The following is a 14,608-nucleotide window of genomic DNA, read 5'->3' as shown; positions in this document are numbered from 1 at the left end:
AGTTAGACGAATCTGAAAAGAATGAAGCAGAATCTTAATTTAAAGCCCAAAAGTGTACTTCAACACCGACGGTCAAGAAGAATTTGTAGAATTTGTCTTCTACAGTTTCACTTTCTTTTTTGCGCCCCCTCCCCCCTCCCCCCCCCCCCCACACACACACACACACGCACAACCATAAAATAATATTTTTATGTGCATACAATGATACATGTATGTCGGACGATCGGGTGTCAGACCGATGTTTCAGTTCCCCACCCCCTTAAACGGTATGGTTCTTCAGCCCTTCTAATAGATACAGTGTACATGTCATATCTAAGCCAATATCGATACAATTGGAAATAATAATTGCCTCCACGACGTGACTTAACGGTGTTTCAGTATAAACGTGATCCGTCTACACACTTACAACTTAACAACTTATAATCCAGAAAAAAAGAAAGACAATAAAACTTCGTTTTTTAAACTAATATGATAACTATTGAAATAAGTTTTCATTCTGCATCCCTTGTTAAAAATTAAACATTGCAAGGCACTTTTTAATGTGAGCCTCGGCGCTAATAGCATACTTGGACTCCTACCAACAGAATCTGGCACTATATGTCCACATTCTATGGCGATCTTGCAGCTAACTTTCGATTCGACCACATGGTTTATCTTTCCGACTTGATTTCATCAATGTTCCTGTGTCCTTACATGTTTTCACTCAGTTGGTAATTTGGAACTGATGAGGAAATTTATTGAAACTGGTCCATCCATCTGCGGTATCTCACCTGGACCGTTTTCGACGATTTTGTCACCATGTACATCATTGCCCAAAATGTTTTTTCTGAACATGCTATTTCCTTGGATAATTTGAAAATGTTGTTCAATTAGCTATCAACTCCGAAACAAAATAATAGAATAAAATACTTACATATATTTGAGCTATTAACCTCCAAATGGGCCCCGTCTCTCTCTCTCTCTCTCTATATATATATATATTACAACACCCTGCGTTATATACAGCAAATATACTACTACAGCGACATTATATAGTATGTACTATGGGCATCGCCAGAGTTATCCATCGATCCGTAGCTTTTCTGAGAGTCCTTACACAGGCTTACCTGGTTATTGGGATGATTATTCCTAATTGATTGAAATCGGAGCGGTCCTGGAGTGGCTGATGTTGGGTGTAAACGAAACCACAACAGGTTATCACCCGCGCAAAACAAAGCCTTGTTGGTTACCATGTGACGGATCACCTAACCAAATGATGATATCCATGAATAACAACATTTTCTATCTATCCATCTATCCTTCCAATGAGGGACAGTTCCTCACACGGTATTTATATATATATAGCAGAAAAAAGTAAATTAGCGGTCGATCATTCCACATCTCAACATGTTAATGTGACAAAACGGCTTAGTCGTATTACAGCAGTGATTGGTGGTTTTGCTTTCGAGGTCCCGAAATCTAGGGCGAACATTAGGTGTAATCAACACGTGGAACAATATACTCAATCAGAACACAGTTAACGTGGGTATTACTTATACCATTAACGCCAACTATAATTAATTTAAACTTTCCAATATAAAGTTAGATGTAAGTGTAGATAAAACTTCACAGTACCAGTACCTATAAACCCACAACCAAAATAGGAGTTTCTGCTCAAGTCCCTCATTGTTATGGTTGGGTGATCACCAATAGGTTCCAGTTTTCCCCATGGTTCATTCTGAAGGTGTTTTAATTAGCCAGGTACGTGTGTCAGTCACACAATTAATGAAAACCAAATTAAAATGTATTGGTTCCAGGTTAATTAATCAGCGTTATAAACTGATTATGTGATATACAAACAATACAAAACCTGTAGATAAGAAACAGACAGACTATTTTAGATTTATTTAAGATTATCTGACTTTAAATTAGGGTGTCAGACGTACACATAATTATATGTACCAAAGTCAAGTTACCCCGTCCAAATAACACCGTATCATTCGTTTAATAATTGATAATGTTAAAAGCGCAGTCTGCTAAAAGTAAAAAGTATCTACAAATTCCAAACAAAGCATTTAAGAAATGTTCAAGAAAAGTTGATGGACTTAATTCTTTTCAGTATGAAACAAAGCTGCATACCAATACAAAGGGTGCCAAAAATGATTTATATAATTGTTTTTATTTATCCCACGAGATATTTCCGTTATATAGTTTTGTTAGTTCTCATTGTCACTATATAGACATATTCAAAGTATGTCCAGTATTAGCAGACACACCGACCTCTGTAGTGGACGTCAAGGTGGTATTAATATATGAGTGAAGTGGAACAAGCTATCAGCGAAAGTGCTATTACAGCCTTTACATGACGGTTGATGGCCGCTTTGTCTTCGATGATTTATGAGGATATAAGGCCCCCAGTAGGAACCAATAGTACTGCATAGTCGCACTGTATGGACGCATGGTATAGGCGTATTCTATAGAGAGTGTTAACTGCCGTTGCTGGGGAATACAGATGACAATAGATAAGATTCATGTTTTCGAAAAGTGGTTATGGAAAAATAAAGTGAAATAGTCCACATGCGTTATTGGAGCTAAGATGTATTTTAGAAAAACGCCTTTATTTAATATAGAGCAAGAAAATAAAAATCGGAACCGCAGCGTTTAAATATCGTCAATAACAAGGTTAAACGTAGCATACAGACGCCATTCCTAGCCACCCTGGTGTGACAGAAATGGTAGTCCTAGGAATGGAAGTCCGGGCTCCCATGTGAATAGTACAGGTTGGGGTTAGTCGTAGTATTGGCGTTAGTCTATAGAACGAATGCCACCTGTACAAAGTTATGGGGAACGGTTCTTAGAGGACTACATCCCTGTCACACTGGCTCCAACTGGTGGTTGAGTGGGGTGAATTTAATTCGTCTATGAACGGAGGTGTACATGTACAAGGTACCTTAGGGCTCCCAATGAAGCGATCGTTCTTCGTGATCAATCCAACTCCGCAGGGACTTTCGCTGAATGATCAGATTAACAGATAAAGACGCCTTCTTCTGGCGTTGAATAAATACAGAAAAATCGGAGGTTAAACGAGTACGTTAGAAACGTAATGAAAGGGAATGAGCCCGTATTAGACGTCAATGGACGTCAATGTCATCCAGAACTTCACTGACTTGGAACACGAATTTTGCCCTCTCTGTCTCCCCCCCCCCCGCCCTCCCCCTTCAACTTTGGGCTTTAGCAATATTTGATAAACAATATCAAATCCTAACCACAGTGTTGATGAACGGAAAATATTGCAGCCTTTTCATGTGTTTCATTTTTGTAATTATAAGTTGATCCAAGTTTCATTCTGCAAAGCCATTGTATTAGAGACGTTTATGAAGCGTTATTCAACGTATTCGTAGACCTACAGTGTGTTGGTTTTGAAATGTCGCCTTTGCGATCATGTGCTCGGCTTCCTATGCAATTCTTACTAGCGTGAATAATATATGTTTTCCGCCGGTCCGTACTTTGTTCTAAAATCGGCTCAGATTTCAATCCGGTTTTTACTCGTGTTACAATATCCGTTCAAAACAGTTACGAAACGGCATTTCTTTTTCTTTTGTTATCATCAACATAAATGATACAAACAACTGCTAGTACTGTGCAATCTGCTTTATTTATTTTCTATTTTTGGTGTATGTCGGCTCATTGGTAAGTTTGTAGGTCAACTCTGTTGTCAACAGCCGTGGTATTACCTTATTGTGGTCGCTTCCTGCACCGAATTCTCCACTAATATATATTTTAAATTAAAACAATAACAAGGGGGAAATTAGTCCTGAATATGTCGGAACCTTTTCATATGATGGATTAAACCAGAGTTCAAATAATCACACCCCATGTGCTGAGAATTTTTATCAGGTAATGGATACTCGTCCATACTATGAACTATTAATTAATTAATTAATGGATTATCACCAAAATCTAATCACTTTTAAATCATCCCATACCTGCCCTGTCTTGAAAATCTCATCAAAATCCCTCCATAACGTTTTAAGTCAGGCCGGTGACGAACAGACAGACTGACGAAGAAGCAGACGGAATTCCGAGAAAACATTACCTTCTTTGCGGAGGTAATTATTTTAGTAAAATGCTTTTTATTTCCTCGAAACATGATATAATGGAATGTCACATCGTATTTCATTAATTTTAGCATTGGTGGTGATAACTAATTGGCAACACGCCCATTACCTGAAATGACTTGGCTTTACTGGGGTACCACAATTGTATTTCTACGATTGTATAAGGTTACCAACGTCGCATCTACAGGCTGTATACTTATATCATGCAAAGATAAAGGTACACAGTGCATGAAAGACTCTTATATATCAAGTCTTTATTTTTCCTGTAAATGTAAACCTTTGCCTTCATCACCCATTTTATACCGTCTAAAACGGTTGACAAAATTATGTTCTAAAATCCCGTACTTGGGTTCTAAGTCTAAGTGGGCATAGTTTTTGAAGATTACTTTTGCCTAGATTTCTATTACTTAAAAATCAAGGTAACTTTAATCATTACAGATAGTTAACTATACGAACCCCTTAGACGACTTAGTGTAGCTTGGCCGAGTGGTCTAAGGCCCCATTCAGAATAGGGGACTCACTAGTTCGAGGCTAGGGTCAAATATTGCGACCCATTACAAAGCTTGTCGTCTAATTAGCTAATAGACCCTGAAAAGATATCCCATGGGGAAATATTCAAGTGGATTGGCCATATTTGACCCTCGGACTAGTTAGTCCCCTATTCTGAATGGAGCCTTAGACGCTGGTTTAGGCAGCAGTCTCTTGGAATCCCACCGCTGCCACCAAGTATATCTATTTTACAGATTTTCACTCCAGCTGGTTTAAGTCACACTGAAGGTATGGGACAGTGTACAGTGAACATTTTAGTGAGAACTCCTTGCTATAGCACTGCCACAGATAGTATTACTAATGAAGTCCAAAGCGCTCGGACAAAATCTCCCGTACCTGTATCACAGCTAGGTTCATTCTAGTGTAGGAATTGAACATATTTTTTATTTCATCATTATGAGCAACATAATTACACAGATTAATTCTTTCAAACAGAATATCCCGAAATCTTGCTTGATTTTACATCAATTCATGAGACGTTCTGCTGTCCTGGATGCTGTACATCCTCTACATGTAGACATCCATTGGTATTTCCAAAAAACAATGGAATGCCGCATTAATCACTCAGTAAGCTTCCTTTATTGGCATTTTGAAAGTATATTGTCAATCCTACAGAGTGTATGATCAAGCCTTATCTAATTACCCGTGACCATCAACTGATTACTCTTTTCAACACCGAATCAATATTGTAGAGCTGCGTGTGATAAATGACAATCATCACATTCATCATACATTATATATGGACTGCGAACTGGAAAATGGGTTTCGCCACGCTACTGGTATAAACCTGAGAGAGAGAGAGAGGGGGGGAGTGAGAAAGGGGAGAGAGAGAGAGAGAGAGAAAAGAGAAAGAGAGATAAAAGAGAAAAAAGATGAATGAGCATTTAAACGAAACCGATAATACATTAACAACGAAGTCATATAAGGAATCGGACACAGAGTTCATTATATACATGTATATTGACTTACATGTAATAACGTACACGTGCGTGCGCTCCTTGTAATTAAAAATGAGTTGTCAACATGCTTTGATTACTCTTAATTCCAAAATATTATACATTAATTACTTTCAATTACAACTACAATATGAAAAAAAACAACATTTGGATCACTTGTAATTAGCTAATTAATAAAATAACTGGCCTTTAGGCACGTTGACTGCATATACCGTTGGATCTTCCTCGGTGCCGTCTTATCTGTATAGTATGATAGATAATGATGACAAAGGCGAAGTAGCAGGTGGTGTTTATGAAACCTGTGTTAAAAGGCTGCGTGGTCACCAAAACATATTGTATTTTAATGAAAACTCACACGCAATAAGTGTGGCGGCTATATATATACGCTGACAACAGGAAATATGTTTTGTTCAGAGAGAGAGAGAGAGAGAGAGAGAGAGAGAGAGAGAGAGAGAGAGCATCCCGTTGTTCTGTGTTGCCCGGTTATATTTCCCCTATAGGAGTTATTGGCAAAGTGAACACATCATATGACTAGCCCATTATACCCGCTTTAGCTTTGAAACGCTACAATGGTATCCCTTACGGTTAAAAATGAATGTCTTTTCACTGATAGAGCAGTGGCGGATTTGGGGGGGGGGGGGGGGGGGGTCAGAGGGTCTTGACCCACCCCCTTCGATTTCTGGTAAAAATCACACCAATGATCCCCTCTTGAAATTACAATTTTGACCAGCTGAATCATAGTTCTAAACCGTACCAAACGGCACCGTTCGCCCGCTAAAATACCCAAGGGGGTGGGGGAGGGGAAGGTCGGCTCCGCATTCCCGGCCCCCCCTTCAAATAATCCTGGATCTGTCCCCGTGGAGGTCTAACTTATCACTGGGCTGGTCTAGGATTTAGTAGCTACATTAATAACTGCGGGAAATAAGCGGCCGCAGAAAAATATTGCAGGTTAAATGATAAAATGCCTACAGTTTATGTTGTTTTGTGGCCATTTCTTGAACACATGGAGGTCCAAAAAATCCAAAAACGACCGCAGTTGAACAGTACCTAAGTAGGGGGGAATCTTCGACAGACGCAGTTCCTTTATGTGAGTTAATAATTTGTTTTTGTCAAGGATCTGTGGAAAGGATATAATGGAGGGATAATACATGTAGCAATGATGCTTAATGAGCGATATAACAGTTCAAGTATAAGTGTATTCATATATGCCATCATGCTGGCATGTGGTATGCTTCAGAGTTCAAACCGAGGTGAACTGATCCCAGAGTTCGTTCAAATAACAGCCTATATTCTCAAGCAAGTCGTAAATTATCACTTTTACACGTTTGTCTTTTATTCTGAGAATTTTCCTTATGGAAACTGCGACGCAATGCATCTTTCACACGAAACACGAAAAGTATTGGAGCAAAAAAAAAATAAATAAATAAATAAAAAATTCAAAGGAAACACGGGCCACGTTCTGTCGAATTATCGATAATCCGAACAATCACAACTCATCTTTTTTGTTTGATTTGTACGTGCGCCTCAGTCGGCTGTTATCCCCACATTGAAAATCTCAACCCGATAATCCGTTTCTTTCAGTGGCGAGATGGAAACCATTATGATCAATCATCAGAAAGTTGGCCTCTTCACAAAAGGTTTCTAATCTTTCTTCCTTTTGTGAAAACGTATCTCTGAGCTCATTTTAATGGGTTTTGTATCTGCAGAAAACTGATTCAGTTCTTCAAGTGTTAAAGACGGGAGGATTACAGGCTCAAAATATTCATGGAAATGATTTTGAGTTCGGTTCTCGATCAATTCCATTTAATGCCTTCTTGCAACTTTCACTTCATTCTTTAATTCTGAGCTTTTCACGTTGTCCAAATCAAGACGGAAAGACTGGCTGACTAATTGATTACATTGAGTGACCTATCGGTTGATTGATTAATTCATTGATCTATCCATAAATTGATTTGATCAATCATTTGGCCGATTGGTTGATTGATCGATCGTTTGATGAAGTGATCGATTTATAAATTGATTGACTGATTCTTATGTAACCTGCAGAGCAGCATGGATCCCTGGCAGTGTACATACCATGTAAAATCCGTATATTTCACATACGGCAAAACACAGGTAGAAGTTTCACTGTGCATTAGATTGTGACACAGGACATACATGTAGACTAGTACTGAAATGCGGCAGATGACATCACAAGGGACACAGGCAAGGCATTATTATTATTATTATTATTATTATTATTATTAACACACCTTACGAAATCTCAATCTTCCAAATTGGCCCTCTGATATTTTTAAATGGAAGAAATATGACTCATCGTTGAAAACACTGCTGACGTGTATTTTGTATACTCTATGCAAAACTTATTTATTTATTTGTGCATATTTTCATTTATATATCTCTTGTTGTGATGTCTAGATAATGGCGGTTAACCATGATGTCAATCGCTGTCATTTATCAGGTGGATATATTTTGTAATCCGAGAATTCACACGTATAAGGGCATGACCCACTCTGAGCTAAAACAATTAATGAATAGTTACCGTTAATAATAAGCCATTGTGATACTTAGAAATCCTCTTCACGACCTGAAATGACTCTCTCTAACCGGACAATCATCCACAACAAATTACAAATGTTTGCCAACACCAGTGGGTTTTATTACTTGGTATACCATTGCCTTCAAATCGTGTCTTAAAGGATAGCGTAGCAACCATGTGGAAAATCCCCGAAAATCACTTTATTACGAACCATCTTAATGACGTGTTGATGATACAACAGGACCGTGCAGCTTTGGGCCTTAAAGGACAGTTAATATATCGCATTTTCATTTGGCAATGCATATAGCAGTGAAACATGACAGGGATTCCCCCATGATAGAGAGTCCGCTTCTCATTTATTTGTACGGGTGAGCCTCGTCCTAGATTATGACCCACTTAGGTAAGGTTTATAACCTAACCATTATATCCAGACGGAGGGCAGACCCCCAGTTTCGTTACACCGGTCTGACAGGAAGTGGTAGTCCGCTAGGAACCTTAGGCTCTATTCCCAAATATTTTAGATCGATCTATCCCCGCGGGGAGTCTCACTAGATTACTTTCAGATAATCCGACTTAAATGTCCGTCCCGCCTACTACAAGCTGTAAGGGAGTAATTAACTTTCGTGTCCGCCCGGCTGACAGCTATTTAGCGTGAACCCCCAGGGAGTTAGGTCGATCTAAAGCAGGTCGATCTAATCTATGGAAATGGGGTGTTAGACTGGGTTTCCACACCTAGATCGATCTAACAGGATCGATCCATCTGCAAGGGGTTCCTCGCTAAATTACTTTCAGCTTAAGCAGCTTAGAAGTCTGGCACGCCTACTGAAGCTCCCCTCGGAGAAAGATCGATCCACAGTTAGTACGATAGGGTCTGGGAATAGTAACTTAATCCACTGCCCATTAGTGTAGTATACATAGGAACATTTGCCCCATATAGCTCCCCGATAATTCCGGCAACTTCAATTTTACTTCTATTTCTAGAACCACCATTCCTTGGTGTCACACCGGTACATTAATGATCTGTATGATCTCTAGTGTACACGGAGCCCCGGCCCTCTCACGTATTTCACCGTTTCAGCTTCATTTGCTAGCATGTCTTTTTATATAAACCTCTTTGATGCAGAGATTACGCAGACTGAAATATTTGTCAGTCGCGGCAATGAAGATAATACTGTTTCCTTGCAGACATTAGTGTATCTTTAAACTAACACCGATTTCTAATCCCCCGTGTGCCGTCAAGTATATACAACTGACTTACTCCTCCAATACTAACGCAAACTTCCTAATGGCAAGACATAAATGGAAAGGATCATTTGTCAAATGCATTTTATTTAATGAACATTATGCTACGAGTGAGCCCTAATACACGGTCCGTGTACCTGCTGTCGAAGAATTCTTAGACCTTTGTGTGTGTGCGTGTGTGTTTGATTAGTATCTGGTATGATCATGGATTTGTAAGGCATTTTGACAACATTTTTAAAAATAATAAAACAAGTCATGTTAGATGCTAAATGTAGTATCTATATGCCAAGCACACGTAAAGAGAATTTTAAATTAAATATTTTTTCAGTTAATGGACAGGAAAATGTGCAACACTCACTAGGATCTGGGTAAGTTTTCGTAAATTAGACATCGAAACAGGTAAACCAAACCAAGCACTACACCTAAAACAGTAAGAATTTGTAATCTGTCTTGCATTTTCTCACAAATTGCCCCATCTGTGAGATGTATCATGCTGTCCTATGCACCTAAAACCGAGATTGACAAATTCATTTTCATTTCGAGAGCTCACGAAATATCTTGTAATCTTGCACTTGTGAAGTTCCGGAACTTTATTAGCTATGGAAATGAGAAATCGTGCCGCATGCAACAAACTAAACATTGATAATCGGTTATTCGCACTGTTATTGTCTTAAGATTTGTTATTTCACCGCATTATTTTATATTATTTTATTATTTTATAACCATCAGAAAAGACGAAATAGAAAACTTGTACTCTGTGCGAAATTTTACGGAAGAAGAAGTATATGAAGACAAAGAACATAATACATTGACAGCTTTAATTAATACCTTAGCAACAAATCAACGACTGTTCAACAACGAGCTCATCCAATCAAGTTAAATAGAGTAAACTGGAGGACCTGGGCTCCGTATCTCGAAAGGTTTGCTTTGTTGCGCACGTGCGCAAGCGTCTCGATTCCATGGCCCCGTATCTCGAAATAGAATCGGTTATGGAATTGAGACACTTGCGCACGTGCGCAACATAGCGAACCTTTCGAGATACGGAGCCCAGGCCTGACACTTGAAGAAGAAGAATGAACAGCATTAAATTATAACAATAATGTCTATTGTCATCAGATGCCTATGGTATATATAAACTGCAACGAACGTCATCTTATCTTTTAAACCTCCGAACATCAAACAAACATGTACTCAGATTAACCCCATTAAAATGATTCAGTTTCTTTTTCTTAAGCAGTACATGTGAAAAAACTCTGTAAGTTAATTGTCTTTCGTAATTCGAGCATGGTATCTGTCAAATGCTCTTTTTCAACACGGGAAAGTACTTCTTATTAGACCAACGATTAAATCTGATACGTGACCTTCTGATAGGCAAATTCTGAGGTCACGGCTCTGAGAATGATTCTAGAGAACCATTCAACCTTTTGAAAGCAATGCTTCTTACCTGAGGGACTATGTCGTCAATCGATCGCTTTACGCACACCTAATTATTTTCCAATTCCTAGAGAATGTTATCTGGGCGCGTCTCTATTTGTTCAAAGGTCAGTAAATATTGTAGACCGGCAAAAAAAAAAAAAAAAAATGCCACCACGTGACCACTACGTGTCCAGGCCCAGGTTACGATTTGGCATAACGTCAACGTGAAAGCCACGTGGCCTCACTGCGTCGAGATTATCGACGTGGAGCGTCCTTAAATCCGGTCAAACTGCTGAAGCAGATTCGATTTGAGAGGAAAAGAAAAAGCATCGTCCATCAGTGGCTCCATCTGTGGCTAGAGACTGAAACTTCTCTGGATATTTATAACTCTCTCTCATCTCTGCCAAACTCGATCAATCTACTAGCAGCGATACCGTCTAACCAATTATCCTAGCCGTCGAACCTCAACATCAGAGATCTAAGTTCAAGACGTATTTTTAAAGACCTCGGCCTTAGTTGAAGGTCGACATTCGACAGCATGGTGAGGGCAGTGGCTTATTTAGAGCAAAGTAGGTCACCCCTCTTGGGAGGGATAAGTGTAACCCGAATAGGCCATCTTCACTTGATTGTATGTTCACTTTATTCTTGAATTGTAATTGTTTTAATTCAAACAATAATGAAGTATTTGTCGTATGATGTATCCCAGAATGTATATACAATTAATGTTATGTTTTCTTGGAAATCCGTTTCCTCGGTAATGTAGGGAAAAGATTTGTTTCTCGAGTAAATATTTGTGTAACTTGAATAGTGATTTGTCAATAATTCCTAATGCGACTACAAGAGTAGTTTCTCTAGCAGTACATTATATCTCTTATTCCTTCCTCCCCTCATTCATTTATTTCGTTCTGTCCTTCCATTTCATATCCGCCCTTCCTTCCTTCTTTCCCTTTGCACTTCCTTACTTTCCTCCCTCTCTCCCAGCCTCGCTCATTCTTCTTTCATTTCTTCATTCACCCCTTCTTCTCTCCTTCCTTCTTCCAGCATTTAAGTTAACACCTTACAACACCTATCTACATTACGTAAATAGTTCATTCATATACAGTGGCATTTGTAAGCAATAGATATACCTACTATTATGTACTGACGACGGCAAAAACCGCTTTGCTTCTCAACCTTATTCCGGACGGCGGTAAGTTCACAATCAGTCGTCAAACATCAAACCTGTGACCAGTCAGTAAAACTGAATGCAAAGCGACTTCCTTGAGCCTGGCAATTTCTCTAAGACTTTTCATATCTCTAAAGAAAGCCGTTCCAGAGATTCTCATATTATGCCATTCACACTGCCAGCAAATTGTAAGCCGCTATCACATTTTCATTGATTTTAGATGCTGGTTGAATAAAATTGTGCCGATCACAGGAAATATATTTTTTAAAAATCTGATCAAATACCTTGGTTGCCAGACGGGAATCGGTTGAGAAAGGGCGCTTTCAGAGCAGGTTGGTCTGCGGACTAACAGATCCGCGGATCAAATATGACCGGCGTATTGAAAGTTTGGCGCATAATACCCTAATAGTCACTGATCTGTAAGTCCACGGATCTGTTTTGGTTGTAAATGCGTTGGATTTGATCTTACGTTTTTAGTTGGGTGGGGGGTCACTTTACATGTATCATGTATTAATGTAAAGCAATTTTTGATATAAAAGAATACACTCAAGTTGCGTTCTTACGATATTCGGTGAAAACGGTCCCTTTCTTCATCTGATGCGAAATTACCGATATCAGCTTAAATCAGCAAAGCAGTCTTATTTACGAGCTACACGTACAGACCAAAGCTTGAAGGATATATATATATAATGAGCCAAACCATGCTAAGCAGCAGTCTTCGTATTTCTTTGCAGATGAATATCATAATGTTCGCCCTGGCTGAAGGCAGTCTTCATCCAAAAGACTGATGACAAACAGGAAATAGATAAGTAGATTATTTTGCCTTTTAAGACAACTAGAGGTCAGGGAAGAGATAATTGGATGCTATGGATCTGACCTTAGCTGGCTTTTAACGTTAATACCGTGACGTCAATCACTTTAGGAACTCTCTCGACAACGTGAATCTTGAGACCGAAGTTTATTGGATAAGTGTCCCTTGTTATTTGCTGTTGGACGGAGTCACAAACGTAGCAGAAGTCGTAGAGGCAAAGCGGTATTTTTCTCCACCATAATGGTCCTTTTTATCAGAAACCAGGAACTAAGTTGCAAAACTTGAATGTCTTAGATACACTGCAGTTTGTCCATCTGCAATTTAAATCTATTTAGTAAATACAGTGTATAACCACCCGATTTATAATAATATATAAGTATCACCTTGCCTCAAGTTAATTTTACACACAATTTTGGTTTGCAAATATAATGTGAAATATGAACTAGCAGACTTAAATGTTCAGGTAGTCGTGTCATAAAACATTTTTTTAGAAATGCCATCAGCTCAGTTCTTCTGATCACACTGCCCAGAATCTGAAAGTCGGATTGGTTTTGAGAGAGAAAAATAACCTAATCCGCATTTTTCGTCTTTGGTATGTATTTCTTTTTATTTCTTCTTCTTCTTCTTCTTCTTCTTATTATTATTATAAATACTTTTGGTATCGTAACACTAATTACTATACATCTGTCGTATAGCCATGACCTGAGCCTTCTGTCCACAAGTCACTAAGTTACGTGCTGTAATTAAAGTGCAGTTCCATGAGATTTACCCGCCAACATGGATTTTCCCGAGGAAATAAGCAATTTTCTTGTACTCACGAACCATTTATCTATCCCTCTCTGTACGTAGATTCGACCTGTAATTGAATTTTTAGATGTTGACCCAGTTTAAAATGGTTGGCCAGGCATTATAACCAGCGACCACCCTAACTGCTGTCTTTATTTAGCGAAACTAAAATCTAAAAATTTAAAAATTTAAAAATTCTCACAGCCAGACAGAAAATTTAAGATTGGTTAAAGGCTTTAACTAATGCATACAGTTTGGATGAGAAAAAATCAGATCATGACGTCTGTGATACACATTTTTAAAATTTTAATTCGATTTTGATTTTTTAGAAATACAAGTATATTGAAATCGCAGTCAATTTTGTCGCGTATTGAAACGATTAATTTACTTGGTGTCGTGTCACGTACAGAATTACCTGGACAAATATCTCCATTCTAAAATCACTAAATTCGATGAGGATTATCAAGTCTTACAATATGCTGATCCGAAAGTCCCTTTTAAGCCATTTAATACAAGTGCAACCTACCGGTATATCGCCAAACAAAATGTTTTAATCCACAAATTCTGAAAAGACAAGCAAGTGAATTATAAAACCTATCAACAATATGAAAACCACTTCCTGGTCGTTACATTGTCAATTAGGTGAATATTTCCACATCATTTCAACCCAAACGTATGCAATTTATCAAACAAATGTTTGATACCAAACTAATTGAAAGGAGATACGACAGTGTTCATATGCATGATAATATACATAAAGCTTACAGGGGACACAGTACGACCATGTTATTAACTTTCATTGATCACGGTGAAAAGTGGGCACTGTTGCTTAAATGGCAATATTAAAAAGAGAGCATTGTGCTCCAACGCATTGATTTGCCAAATATATGACCAATGCTCTCATGCGTTAGTCGACAGCTTGAGATAAAACAGAATACGTCACACTCATTGCAGACCACAAAGAGACACGTGTAAAAGTTAATGAAAGAAGGGAAGAAAACCAATCAATTTACAGTATTGTTAAAACTATAGAATGTGGGTGGTATG

This window comes from Lingula anatina, chromosome 8, assembly GCF_051362555.1.
Source record: "Lingula anatina isolate TDL-2025a chromosome 8, LinAna3.0, whole genome shotgun sequence".
NCBI lineage: Eukaryota > Metazoa > Brachiopoda > Lingulata > Lingulida > Lingulidae > Lingula > Lingula anatina.
This window is presented reverse-complemented; position numbering follows the sequence as displayed.